Here is a 14,917-nt window from a genome sequence, read left to right on the forward strand (position 1 = left end):
AGCTTTGCCTATACAGACCTTTGTCAGCAAAGTAATGTCTCTGCTTTTTAATATGCTGTCTAGGTTGGTCATAACTTTCCTTCCAAGGAGCAAGCGTCTTTTAATTTCATGGCTATAGTCACCATCTGCAGTGATTTTTGAGTCCCCCCAAATAAAGTCTGTCACTGTTTCCATTGTTTCCCCATCTATTTGCCATGAAATGATGGGACTGAATGCCATGATCTTTTTTTTTGAAAGTTGAGTTTTAAGCCAGCATTTACTCTCCCCTCTTTCTCTCTCATCAAGAGTCTCTTTAGTTCCTCTTAGCTTTCTGCCATAAGTGTCGTGTAATCTGCACATCTGAGGTTATTGATATTTCTCCCGGTAATCTTGATTCCAGCTTCTGCTTCATCTACTGGGGCATTTTGCATGATGTACTCTGCATATAAGTTAAATAAGCAGGGAGAATATACAGCCTTGACATACTCCTTTCCCCGTTTGGAACCAGTCCATTGTTCCACATCTGGTTCTAACTGTTGCTTCTTGACCTGCATACACATTTCTCAGGATGTGGGTAAGGTGAGCTGGTATTCCCATCTCTTTAAGAATTTTCCACAGTTTGTTGTGATCCACACAAAGGCTTCAGCATCTTCAATGAAGCAGAAGTAGATGTTTTTCTGGAATTCTCTTCTTTTTCTATGATCCAGTGGATGTTTGCAATTTGATCTCTGGTTCCTCTGTCTTTTCTAATTTTAATCCAGCTTGAACATCTGAAAGTTCTTGCTTCATGTACTGTTGAGGCCTAACTTGGAGAATTTTGAGCATTATTTTGCTAGCATGTGAGATGAGTGCAATTGTGTGGTAGTTTGAACAATCTTTGGCATTGCCTTTCTTTGAGATTGGAGTGAAAATTGGCCTTTTCCTGTCCTGTGGTTGCTGCTGAGTTTTTCAAATTTTCTGGCATATTGAGTGCAGCACTTTCACAGCATCATCTTTTAGGATTTGAAATAGCTCAGCTGGAATTTCATCACCTCCACTAGCTTTGTTTGTAGTGATGCTTTCTAAGGCCCACTTGACTTCTCACTCTAAGATGTCTGGCTCCAGGTGAGTGATCACACCATCATGGTAATCTAAGTCATTAAGATCTTTTTGTATAGTTCTTCTGTGTATTCTTGCCACCTCTTATTAATATCTTCTGCTTCTGTTAGGTCCATACCATTTCTGGGAATTCCCTGTACTCTTTAAATTTATCCAACCTGTTTTGGCAATATTGAAAGAGAAAACACTGAATATACAGTTCTCTGGCTGAGGCAAATTGGCATGAAAATAGTTTAATTTTACCATTTTTAACATATCAAAAGAATATAATCTAGAATTTGGGGTTGACTTTCCCTAAAAAATTCAGCTCCTATGGGGAATTTTCCTATTATTCTCCTCAAAAATTTCCCAGAAAGAATGAATTATTTTCCAGACCTATTTGCAGCTATTTACAACAATAGCACTAGATTCACAAAAATAGCATTTTGTCCTCTGGATAATAAAATCAGACATTTTTAGAGTTGGAGAGAACTTAACAATATTGACACCAAACCCCCTAAAACAGTGTTCCCTTACTGAGTTTATGATTAATTTCTCTATCTAAAACTTTATTCCTTTACTTATCTCCTCTAACCTCAATCCCTTTCTTGTCTCCTCAATCTATGCTAACTGAACACTAATTAAAGTCAGATGACAAAGATTGCTATTGTAGATACCATCATTAACATACAAACTCAGGCTGTTTTTCCAGGCAAGATGAGCTCACAGACCCCCAAGCCATGGACCACCAGCCCCAAGAATCATAAACCAGACACATTCTTATTCCCAAAACCATGATTAAGAAATGTCACAAGAAAATAATTACTTCCAGTTTCTCTGTTCTTCCCCTTCAAGACATCCCTAACTCAAAGACCAAGATGGATCAGAGATTTGTCGCCCACTTCCTTTCTTGTTGTTCAGTCTCTAAGTCATGTCTGACTCTGCAGACCCATGCAACATGCCAGGTCTCCTTATCCTTCACTATCTCCTGGAGCTTGCTCAAACTCATGTCCATTGAGTCAGTGATGCCATCCAACCATCTCATCCTCTGTTAGCCCCTTCTCCTCCTGCCTTCAATCCTTCCCAGCATCAGGGTCTTTTCCAATGAGTCAGCTCTTTGCATCAGGTGGCCAAAATATCAGAGCTTCAGCTTCAGCATCATTCCTTCCAATGAATATTCAGGGGTGATTTCCTTTAGGTTTGATTGGTTCGATCTCCTTGCTCTCCTCTCAAGAGTCTTCCCCAGTGCCACAATTTGAAAGCATCAATTCTTCAATGCTCAGCCTTCTTCATGGTCCAACTCTCACATCTGTACATGACTACTGGAAAAACCATAGCTCTGACTATACAGACCTTTTTGGCAAAGTAATGTCTCTGATTTTAATACACTATCTAGGTTTGTCATAGCTTTTCTTCCAAGGAGCAAGTGACTTTTAATTTCCGGGCTGCAGTCATGGTCCAGAGTGATTTGGGAGCCCAAGAAAATAAAATCCACCACTGTTTCCAGTTTTTTCCCATATATTTGGAGTCCAAGAAAATAAAATCTGTCACCGTTTCCATTTTTCCCCACGTCTTCCCCATGAAGTGATGGGACTGGATGCCATGATCTTAGTTTTTTGAATGCTGAGTTTTAAGCCAGCTTTTTCACTCTCTTCTTTCACTTTCATCAAGAGGCACTTTAGTTCCTCTTTGCTTTCTGACATTACAGTGGTGTCATCTGCATATCTGAGGCTGTTGATATTTCTCCCAACAATCTTGATTCCAGCTTGTGAGTCACCCAGACCAGCATTTTGCATGATGTTGAATAATCAGGGTGACGATACATAGCCTATAACTGCATATAAGTTAAATAATCAGGGTAACAATATACAGCCTTGATGTACTCCTTTCCCTATCTGGAATCAGTCTGTTGTTCCATGTCCAGTTCTAACTGTTGCTTCCTGACCTGCATACAGGTTTCTCAAGAGGCAGGTCAGGTGGTCTGGTATTCCCATCTCTTGAAGAATTTTCCAGTTTATTGTGATCCACACAGTCAAAGGCTTGACAAAGTCAATAAAACAGAAATAGATGTTTTTCTGGAACTATCTTGCTTTTTTGATGATCCAGCGGATGTTGGCAATTTGATCTCTGGTTCCTCTGCCTTTTCTAAAACCAGCTTGCACATCTGGAAGTTCACAGTTCACATACTGCTGAATGAAGCCTGGCTTGGAGAATTTTGAGCATTACTTTGCTAGCATGTGAGATGAGTGCAATTGTGCGGTAGTTTGAGCATTCTTTGGCATTGCCTTTCTTTGGGATTGGAATAAAAAGTGACCTTTTCCAGTCCTGTGGCCACTGCTGAGTTTTCCAAATGTGGTGGCATATTGAGTGCAGCACTTTCACTGCATCATCTTTTAGCATTTGAAATAGCTCAATTGGAATTCCATCACCTTCACTTGCTTTATTCGTAGTGATGTTTCCTAAGGCCCACTTGACTTCACATTCCAGGATGTCTGGCTCTAGGAGAGTGTGAGTGATCACACCATTGTGATTATCTGGGTCATGACGATTACTCAGCCATAAAAAGGAACACATTTGAGTCAGTTCTGATGAAGTGGATGAACCTAGAACCTATTATACAGGGTGAAGTGGGTCAGAAAGAGAAAGATAAATATTGTATTCTAACTCACATATATGGAATCTAGAAAAATGGTACTGAAGAATTTATTTACAGGGCAGCAATGGAGAAACAGACATAGAGAACAGACATATGGACATGGGGAGAGGGGAGGAGAGGGTGAGATGTATGAAAAGAGTAACATGGAAACTTACATTACCATATGTAAAATAGATAGCCAAGGGGAATTTGCTGTATGGCTCAGGAAACTCAAACAGGGGCTCTGTATCAACCTAGAGGGGTGGGATGGGGAAGGAGGTGGGTGGGAGGTTCAGAAGGGAGGGGGTATATGTATACCTATGGCTGATTCATGCTGAGGTTTGACAGAAAACAACAAAATTCTGTAAAGCAATTATCCTTCAATAAAAAAAATTAAAAAAAGAAAAAAAATCTATAAACAATAAATGCTGGAGATGGTACGAAGAAAAGGGAACCCTCTTACACTGTTGGTGAGAATGTAAAACAGCCACTATGGAAAACAGTATGTAGGTTCCTTAAAAAACTAAAAGTAGAACTACCATATGACCCAGCAGTTCCACTACTGGGCTCATATCCTGAGAAAACCAAAGTCAAAATGACACATGTACATCAGGAATGAAACTGGGTCATCTGTTGAGGTTTGGATGAATCTAGAATCTGTCACACAGAGTGAAGTAAGTCAGAAAAAGAAAAACAAATATCATATATTAATGCATATATGTGGAATCTAGAAAAAATGGTGCAAATGAACCTATTTCCAAGGCAAGACTAGAGAGGATTCATGAGGACAAGAAACTTAATCACCTTGTTCACTGCTGTATCATTAGCAGCTTAAGCACTGACTGCAAAAGGTAAGCTACCAAATACATATTAGCTGAATGAATGAAATTCCTTTAGAAGAATATTATAATTAGTGGATAAATGAGTGCCTGGTTAGGCAGGAAGTAAAGTAAAACAAAGAAATAGAAGCTTTGTTTCTCTGGGGAAAGTCAAGAGCTGCTCTCTGAAGCCTCAAAGTCAGTAAACTGCAGTGCCCTCAATTCCTCAATATGTTGGTATAGTTCCTTACTAGTTTCAGGAAATCACAAAGATTTCTCACCTTATTTAAGGATTTTTAATAGTTCTCCAAGTTCTAAGGACAAAGAAGTCAGCTCTAGATCCTATTTATGGGCTTAAGACTAAATAGTATACTCATCCTAAATACTATTCAATAATAGCAAAGTTTTGTTGAGCATATACTATGTTCCAATACCTCAATAGGTAATGAAGATACAAAGATGGGATACAATCTCTGCTCAAGAATCATCAGAATCAGAGGAGAAAGATTTATAAATATGTATGACACAGTGTGTTATGTAATAACTGAGGCATACAGACACTACAGTGAAGTTCATAGGGAAAAATAATTATGCCCAGGAAACTTTAATTTTACTATTTATTTTTATTTTTACTAATTATTTATTTTTACTAATTATTTTATTTTTACTAATTATTTATTTTAACTGGAGGAAACTTTAATAAAATATTAACAGAAGCAGTGATATTTGGTTTGGGGCTTGATGAGTAAGTTTATATTCACCAAACAAAAAAAGATAGAATCTCATATATATGGAATTTAGAAAGATGGTAATGATAACCCTGTATGCAAGACAGCAAAAGAGACACAGATGTATAGAACAGTCTTTTGGACTCTATGGGAGAGGGCGAGGGTGGATGATTTGGGAGAATGGCATTGAAACATGTATAATATCATATGTGAAACGAATCGCCAGACCAGGGTCGATGCATGATACAGGATGCTCGGGGCTGGTGCACTGGGATGACCCAGAGGGATGGTATGGGGAGGGAGGTGGGAGGGGGGGTTCAGGATGGGGAACACGTGTACACCTGTGGCGGATTCATGCTGATGTATGGCAAAACCAATACAATATTGTAAAGTAATTAGCCTCCAATTAAATAAATTTATATTTTAAAAAATTTTTTAAAAAAAGAAGAACATTCCAGGGACAGCTAACAGCATAATTAAAAACACAGAAACAAGCACTGTATAGTAGACTTAGGAAATACCAAAAAACCTGGTGAAGGGGTGAGATTGAGAATAACAGGGGAAATGGTAAGAATTGGCAACCCACTCCAGTGTTCTTGCCTGGAGAATCCCTAGACGGGGGATGGTGGGCTGCCGTCTATGGGGTCGTACAGAGTTGGACACGACTGAAGTGACGCAGCAGCAGCAGCAGCAAGACCAGTAAAGTACAATGGGGCCAAATTATAACAGGTTTGTTATCTCAAATGAAGAAATTTCTATTTTATTATATAAGCAAAGGAATTAACCAAAGCTTCCATAATACCCTTTGATCTTTCACAAAATACCCTTAGATCTAGGGAATTGGATTAGATATTACTTGTTAATTAAGTATGCCCTGAATTCAAACATCAATTTAAAATTAGAAGAATGAAGAGAATTAGTAGCATGAAGTATTAGAAATATGTGGTAATGATCCACTTGTGGTATAAAATGTTCCTTATCACAGTTTTATGTTTATTAAACATGGAAAAATTTAATAGTTTAGAAACAGTTTACTGAGCACCTATTATGTTCTAGACTCTATGCTAAGCATTAAGAACATAAAGAAATGGCTCTTTTCCTCAATAAGTTTATAATCTATAGGAGGAAAAATATAAATATTATTTTTCTACTATTTAGAATGACCCTGAGTAAGTTGCTTAATTTCTGTAAGCCTCATTTTCCTCATCTATAAAATAAGAATAAAAATAACTACCTTTTAGGGTCTTTGAGAGGATTAAATGAAAATGTGTGTAAAAGTACCCAGCACAGTGACAGAGAGTTGGCATTTAATAAAGTTAACTACTTTTATTGCCTAGTGGTATTGCTTTCGTAGAGATTCTAGTTATGTGGCACTAAATCAATTCCCAGTGAACCAATTTTATTCAGCAGCCCTTCAGTATATGCCATGAGTCACGCACTGCACTAGGCATTAAGGGTTCAGAGATTAATTAATCAGTAATACACAGGATGCAATTTTACTTCAAGCTATTTTTATAGTATATTAGCTTTTCTGAAGTACAGTTGATTTACAGTGTTGCACCAATCTCTGCTGTACAGCAAAGTGCCTCAGTTATACACATACAGACATTCTTTTTTCATATTCTTTTTCATTATGGCTTATCACAAAATATTGAAAATAGTTCTCTGTGCTATTCACTACGACTTTGGTTTTTTATCTGTCTTATATATAGTAGTTTACATCTGTTAGTCTCACACACTCATTCCTTCCCTCCCCTACCCACCTCCCCTTGACAACCACAAGTTTTTTCTCTGTGCACTTCAGACTATTTCTAAGGATATAAATAACCATATTAGTCTATCAGAGTAAGAGTTAATGAGACTAACATAACTAAAATGCAAATAATTTAACAAAATAATTAAAACAACTAATGCATGTTTTAATACTAACTGAGAAAAGTTTTTTGTTTAGAAAAGTTTTTAAAATGGGGACTTGTTAGTTCCAATTAAAATTAATATGATAAGTTTATTTACTAGGGCTGCAATCGATGACAATTTCACATTTTAATACCATTCTTTCTTAAAAGAGCCACTAAGCTTAAATGGTATTCTAAATATAAACAGACCAAAATGTAAACTGTAAAAGAGTCAAAAGTTTACTTGGGTGCAAGCCTTTCAAAAGAAGATAAAAACATTCTAGTTAATATCTTTGAGGTCTTACATTTGCTTTTCAACTATAAAGTTGCATATTACATAGGAGAATAACCCAGATTTTCACTACTTCTTATCTCTGAAGTACTTATGGGTTATTAACTGAATGTTTACGATTTTTCCATTCAATTTTTGCAAAGTGTTCAAGTATTGTTCCTGTAGAGAAAGCAAACTTCTATTAGCAGGTTAATGTCTTCCTGCTGCTTATTAACAAATGTTGCAAAGGTACTCAGTATCCTGCTAAATATTTCCACATGTTCCCATGCATAGATAACAGTATTGAAAACTTCAATACTGACCCTTCAGATAATCATTTCTTTATAATTAAACTTGAATATATTTAGTGAATTGAATCAACTAATAAGCATATGATATGAAAATACTTCAAGCTGACCTATTCTACCTAATACAACTAGGGTCCAATTTCAAAAACCAGAAAATATAGCCTAGGACCTCAGTGGTTATAAGGCAGGAAAGCACTGCCAGTAATTCTTCAAGGAGTTCAATCTCAATGCCAAAAGATCCCAATGCCCCTGGACGAAGTGAATTTTACAGTTCATACCTGATCGATGTATTAACCTAGAGAAAAGTCTCTACTGCTAACCTCTAACCTCAGCCATACTCTGGGTAGTATTTCTACCAAAAATTGGATTAGAAAATTAAAGGTTTTTAAACTTGAAGCTGGGAGAGACTGCTACAATGTTGTATCCAAATAAACTTCAGGGAGTTTTATCAATGAAATGGATTGGAATTTAATTAATGAATGCCCAGTTCTATTGCTGAATACACAAGACTACATGAGAAAAGAAGCAGCCACCACGAGAAAGTCTTTGAGGTTCTGTTCTACTATATGCTCAATATGATTCAACGGTGTGACGCGACTACCAGAAAAGCTTACGTGCGATCACAGTACAGAAATTACCCTGGTGGTGATAGGTCATGGGATAAATCCAATGAGAAACACTGAAAGGAACAAGGTCAGGCTGGCTTCAGATATTTGAAGGGCTAGAAGGTAAAAGAGTCTTGCTCTGTGAATCTCAGAAGACAGAAACTCTAGGGAGAAAGATTTGACTTCAATGTGGAAAAGAGCACTGCAACTACTGGAATCACCAAAAAAACAAAAAACAAAAAACCCATGGAATGAGTAGCTTCTGTGGCAAGTTTCTTGTCACAGGAAGTACAAATGCTTTACTATTATCTATTAGAAGATTTACAAGCAATTCACACATGGATTTATAGGAAGAAAGGCAGATAAACTATATAAATGCACTTGGCACAGTGTCTGAAATAGGAGATATTCAGTAGGTATTATGTTTTTCCTTCTTACTTCCTTACTATGGGATCCAGTTAATCTACAGAAGATAGCCACCCTTTGAAAAATATTCTGCCAGTCCCTTACCATGTATTTATGAAGCCACGACACAGACAGAGGGTTTGCTGATTCCTGATTCTGAACTGCCAATTCAGACTTTTGGTAGTTCTAAGAATATGCATGATATAAAAGATCTCAATCTCCTTGAATCACACTTTGAAGCCACAAAAATCTCCTGTTTCTATAACAGAATGTAAGCTACTACAAACATTTTTACTTTATTTCTAGGACACATTCACAAATGGCAATTTCAAGGGACAATTTAAAATTCCATGAAATTCTACAATTCACTAGAAGTCTATTGGATGAAGAATAACATTCCAACAAAAATACTGTACATTTATATTTCAAATTTTAGACTACAAAAAAAAACCCATCTAACTACTCTGAGTAATATAAAACTTTAGGAAAGATTGAAAACACCAAACAGAGGGTTTCCAGCTAGCTGAGGGCAATGGGGGCGGCCTAAATCTCCATATCCTCAAAAACAACATGGAATAACAAGAAGAACAAATAAAACTGCACAAAACCGTACCCTCAGTATACGTAGACAAAGAAAAACCCCACAAAACTTCAAGTTATCTATAAGTGAAAAAAAGTGGGAAAGGAAAAAGTGACCAAATCCCTGTTAGTAATTATTCACGCTCCCACAGGAAGCCTCCTAGAGAAGAAGCATAGTCTGCAAATACTGCAGAGGAGAGACGTGGGGAGCTAGCAGCAGGCCCACAACTGCTCTGAAACAACCACCCAGAAGAGAAAGACTCCCCACAAGAGTGAAATATTGAAAAAATATTCCCATAGATTAAAACGTTACTGCAGGGAAGGGCTAGAAAAGCACAGGAGATCCATGTTGCTAACCTTTGAAAGTCATAGCTTCTAAGAGAAGAAAACAGGTGGGAAAAAAAAGGAAAGGTCCCTTTGGCAACTGGATGGTGAAAGAGAAAAGAAACTAACAGAGTAATTTTTAGGTTTCTGCAAGAAGAAAACAAACAAAAACCCACAAAACAAAAAATCAGAGGATACTTAATCCATCTTTCAAAAACCCACTACAGAATGAGGACTTTACTCCATTGACATGAGAGGGCATCTCAGAACTAGGAATTCCCCAAAATCTAAAACAACACTCTCAAATCACAATGTAATAAAATTAGAAATTATTAATGAAATGTAAAAATTAAGTCTACCTGGAAAATTTTAAACTATTTCCATAAAACAGCTCTTGGGCAAAAGGGGGAAATACAAATGACTGCAAAGCTTCTGAGAAAATGATACTGAAAAATTAAAACACTACACCTCAGAACCAATGTGTATATATATGCTTATAGCAATAACAAGGATATAGGACTAAACACTAAGGATGATTAAAATGGAACATATTCATCAATTGAAAACAATGAAGTCCTGATCCATGCTACAAGACAAATGAACTGTGAATGTTTTCTATGCTGATTAAAAGAAGCCTGTCACAAAAGGTCATATACTTAGCTATCTTTTTTTAAAATGTTCATAATAAGCAAATACATAATAATAGAAAGTAGATTAGTGGTTGCCAGGTGCCTCAGAGGAAAGGAGTATTAATGGGTATGGGTTTTCCTTTGGAGATGAAAATGTCCTGAAATTAGATAGTGGAGATGATTTCACAACTCTGTGAATATATTAAAGTGTACACTGAGTTGTACACTTTAAAATAATCCATTTTATGGTACGTCAATTTTATCTCAATAAAGCTGTTATTTACTACAAAGATAAAAAATGAGTTACGTTCCCAATTAAAAAACTAGAAAAACAACTACAAAGTAAACCAACAGAAAGCACAAGGAAGATAAAGGCAGAAAATAAAGGGATAAAGAATTAGAAAGAGTAGGCATGGACTTCCCTGATGGTGCAGTGGCTAAGAATCTGCCTTCCAATGTTGAGACAATGGTTCAGTCCCTAGTCTGGGAAGATCCCACATGCTGCAGAGCAACTAAACCCATGAGCCACAACTACTGAGCCTGTTTTCTAAAGCCTGGGGACTGCAACTACTGAGCCCCCAAGCCACAACTACTGAAGCCCAGGCAAGCCCTGGAGCTCATGCTCGGCAACAAGTGAAGCCACCGCGATGAGAAGCCCATGCACCGCAACTAGAGAGTAGCCCCCACTCGCGGCAGCTAGAGAAAGCCCATGAGCAACAACGAAGACCCAGGGCAGCCCAAAGAAATAAAGAACAGACATAGTTAATCAAAACTCTATTGTTTTGAGAAATTTAATGAAAGAAACAAACTCTTACCCTAACTTAATGGGGGAAAAAGGAGAAAGTATATATACACAAATATAAGAAATAACAGGAGAGAAAAATCATTGAAACAGAAAATTGAAAACTGTAAAAGACTACTTTTCAGGACTTCTATACAAGTAGATTTGAAATTCTAAATGAAATACATAATTTCCAAGAGAAATACAGACTACCAAAACTGACCCCATGGGAGATGGAATGTTTAAACAAAAAGAAATAATTACCAAGCGACCACCACAACAACAAAAAAAAGAAAAACCCACACATCAAAAAAAAAAAAAACAGGCTCAGATATTTTTACAGAGTATTAAATCAAACCTACAAAGATCAAGTAGTCCCAGTGCTCCATAAATTGTCCCAAAGCATAAAAAATGAGGAAAGGCTTCCTATTTCCTTTTAAGAAGTAAGTATAAAATTAACACTTAAACTTGTTAAGGACATAAGAAAAAAGAAAATTATAAACCAATATCACTTATGAATATGGATTTGAAAATACTAAAGAAAAGTGACAAAATCTAACTCCACATTAAAAAAAATCAATACATCACAATCCGGTGAGAGTGGAGAGTCAGACTATATAGAAACTTATAGGCCATAATAAGGCTTGTAGGTTCCAATCTGAGTGTGGAAAGAATGCAGCAAAGTTTTGAGCAGAGGAGTGAAATGATCTAGTTTAGATTGGAAAAGCAGTGCTCTGGACATAAAGAATTGATTGTACAGGTGCACAAGCAGAAGCAAAAAACCATGTAGGAGACTCTTATACTCCAGGTGAGAAATTATGACAATTTGCTCTACAGGAAAAGTGGGGAAAATGTGGAGAAACACTTCTCTTTCTTATATTTCTGGATATTTTAAGAAATGGGTAAAAAGGCTTACTGATCTACTGAATGTTAAGGACAAGAAAAATCAAGACTGGCTCTAAGATTTTTGGCCAAAGGTCCTAGAAATATGGAGTTATCTCTTGCTGAACAGAAAAAACTTCAGGAGGAACAGACAAGGAAGGTAGAAGTTCAAGGAGAGAATTAGTACTTCAGTTTTAGACCTGTTCAATTTGAAAGGCCTATTGGACATCAAAGCAAAAATACTTTTGCAAAGTGTTAGAGATATGAGATAAGATTTTTTTAAAGACCTAAAGCATGAAAAGAGTTGACCTTGAAGGAATAAAGAGCATTGTAGCCAAAGGAAATTTGAGACTGTGGTACAGGGTTTAAGTTGGGCTTACAGAACACACTGGAAGGCCAGTGAGCTTACACATGGGAACACTAGACAGCAGGAATTAAAAAAATAAATGATTTAAAAAAAGAATCTCACTATAACATAGTACTAGATAATATACATTTTGGTATCTGAATGCTATGGTCTGAATTGTGTCCCCTCAAAATTCATTTGTTGATGTCCCAACCCCCAACGTGATGGTATCTGGAGATGGGCTTTGGATAATTATGGTCAATGAAGTCAAGAGGGTAAGTCCCTCTTGATAGGATTAGTGCTCTTGTTGTTCGTTGTTATTCCATCCCTAAGTTGTGTCCAACTCTGCAACCCCATGGACTGCAGCGTGCCAGGCTCCCCTGTCCTTCACTATCTCCTGCAGTCTGTTCAAATTTCTGTCCATTGGGTCGGTGATGCTATCTAACCATCTCATCCTCTGCCACCCTTTTCTCCTCTTGCCTTCAATCTTTCCCAGCATCAGGGAAAGCATCACTTTTCCAGTGAGTTGGCTCGTCACATGAGATGGCCAAAGTATTAGAGTTTCAGCTTCAGCATCAGCCCTTCCAATGAATATTCAGGACTGATTTCCTTTAAGATTGACAGGTTTGATCTCCTTGCAGTCCAAGGGACTCTCAAGAGTCTTCTCCAGCACCACAATTTGAAAGCATCAGTTCTTTGGCACTCAGCCTTCTTTATGTTCCAACTCTCACATCCATACATGACTACTAGAAAAACCATAGCTTTGACTATACGGAACTTTGTCAGCAAAGTCATGTCATTGTTTTTTAATACGGTGTCTCAGTTTTTTGTAATCTTTGAATTCTTACAAAAAGACGAAGACAAATATGTTTCTCTCTCCCTCCCTCTCTGCACTCACAAAAAAGAGGAGCTCATGTGATGATACACAGTAAGACAGAGCCACCTGTGACCCAAGAGAAGAGGCCTTAGTATAAAACTTATCTTGTGTCTGAATTTTAGACTTTCCAGCCTCTAGACCTAAAGGTTTGAGGCACTGGGTCTATGGTATTGGCTATGTCAGCCCAAGCAGACTAATACAGTAGAAATGGAGTTATATTGAACAAAAATGTAAAATATATGAATGGCTTTGGAATCATTCTAGTTCCAAAGTTTGGAAAAATTACCAGTGAAAGCCTGAATATCTTGAAGAAAACAGTAGTAGCCTCAAGATCCTCTGACACTGCAAGTGAGAGTTTGCAAAAGGACAAAATCTTCCTGAAGACTGGAGAAAAGGAGATCCTTGTTACAATAGAAGCAGAAATTATGGTAATACTATTACCACAGTTTAGAAGAAACCAGACAATAAGCAAAATATTGAAACTGCTACATGGTTTCTTCTTGCTGCTTATAGTAAAACTCTACAGTGCTATATTGCAGAGAGAACTATTAAACAAAAAGGATCCAGAACGTCATAGTTTTGAAAATTCTCAGCCTCTCAAAGTGGTAAAAAATGCTAAAATTAAGAAATAATCTTTGAGCAAAAATGAAATCCAGGGTACTGTCAGGAAAACATGGTCCAAAACTGAAGCCCAAGTTGTAATAAATCTTCTGTAAAAGACTCAGAAAGATGTCTCAGAATGCTGTTCAGACAGAAAAAAAGCTGTGCCTTACAAACCTCTCAATCAAAGGGCTGCTAGGAAACAAGAATGTTGATCCTTGGGACTTGCTTGGTGGCCCAGTGGCTAAGACTCTGCGCCCCCAAGGCAGGGGCCCTGGGTTCAGTCCCGGGTCGGGGAACTAGATCTCCCAGGCTGCATCTAAAGATCCCACATGCTGCAACTAAGACCCAGTACAGATAAACAAATAAATGAAAAAATTTTTTAAAAACAATGTTGCTCAGAAAGGACCCAAAGAAATTTGCAGGTGTAGCTTGTTGACTAATGGAGCAACAAATCAAGATTCACAGGACATCCACAAAATTCCTAAGATAAAAATTATCCAGAGGGGATCCTTATGTGTTAGTCAGTTCAGTCGCTCAGTCATGTCCAACTCTTTGCAACCCCATGAACCGCAGCATACCAGGCCTCCCTGTCCATCACCAATTCCCGGAGTTCACCCAAACTCATGTCCATTGAGTCGGTGATACCATCCAAGCATCTCATCCTCTGTCGTTCCCTTCTCCTCCTGCCCTCAATCGTTTCCAGCATCAGGGTCTTTTCAAATGAGTGAGCTCGTCACATCAGGTGGCCAAAGTATTGGAGTTTCAGCTTCAACATCAGTCCTTCCAATGAACACCCAGGACTGATCTCCCTTAGGTTGGACTGGTTGGATCCCCTTGCAGTCCAAGGGACTCTCAAGAGTCTTCTCCAACACCACAATTCAAAAGCATCAATTCTTCGGTGCTCAGCTTTCTTTATAGTCCAACTCTCACATCCACACATGACCACCAGAAAAACCATAGCCTTGACTAGACAGACCTTTGTTGGCAAAGTAATGTCTGCTTTTTAATATGCTGTCTAGGTTGGTCATAACTTTCCTTCCAAGGAGTAAGCGTCTTTTAACGCTTACGGCTGCAATCACCATCTGCAATGATTTTGGAGCCCCCCAAAATAAAGTCAGCTTTAGGTGTTAGCATTCTATTTTTCTCAGGTCACAGATCACAGCTTGAAAATTATG

The 14,917-nt window shown here is 37.6% G+C and overlaps 1 protein-coding gene across 3 annotated transcripts in view; it reads right to left on the reverse strand.

The window, feature by feature from the left end:
• Positions 1–14,917, reverse strand: part of SCP2 (sterol carrier protein 2) — a 197,114-nt gene that overhangs the window by 34,591 nt on the left and 147,606 nt on the right. The gene's annotated exons all lie outside the window — the stretch shown is intronic.

Source organism: Bos indicus x Bos taurus, chromosome 3 (genome assembly GCF_003369695.1).
Source record: "Bos indicus x Bos taurus breed Angus x Brahman F1 hybrid chromosome 3, Bos_hybrid_MaternalHap_v2.0, whole genome shotgun sequence".
In the NCBI taxonomy this organism is placed as follows: Eukaryota; Metazoa; Chordata; class Mammalia; order Artiodactyla; family Bovidae; genus Bos; species Bos indicus x Bos taurus.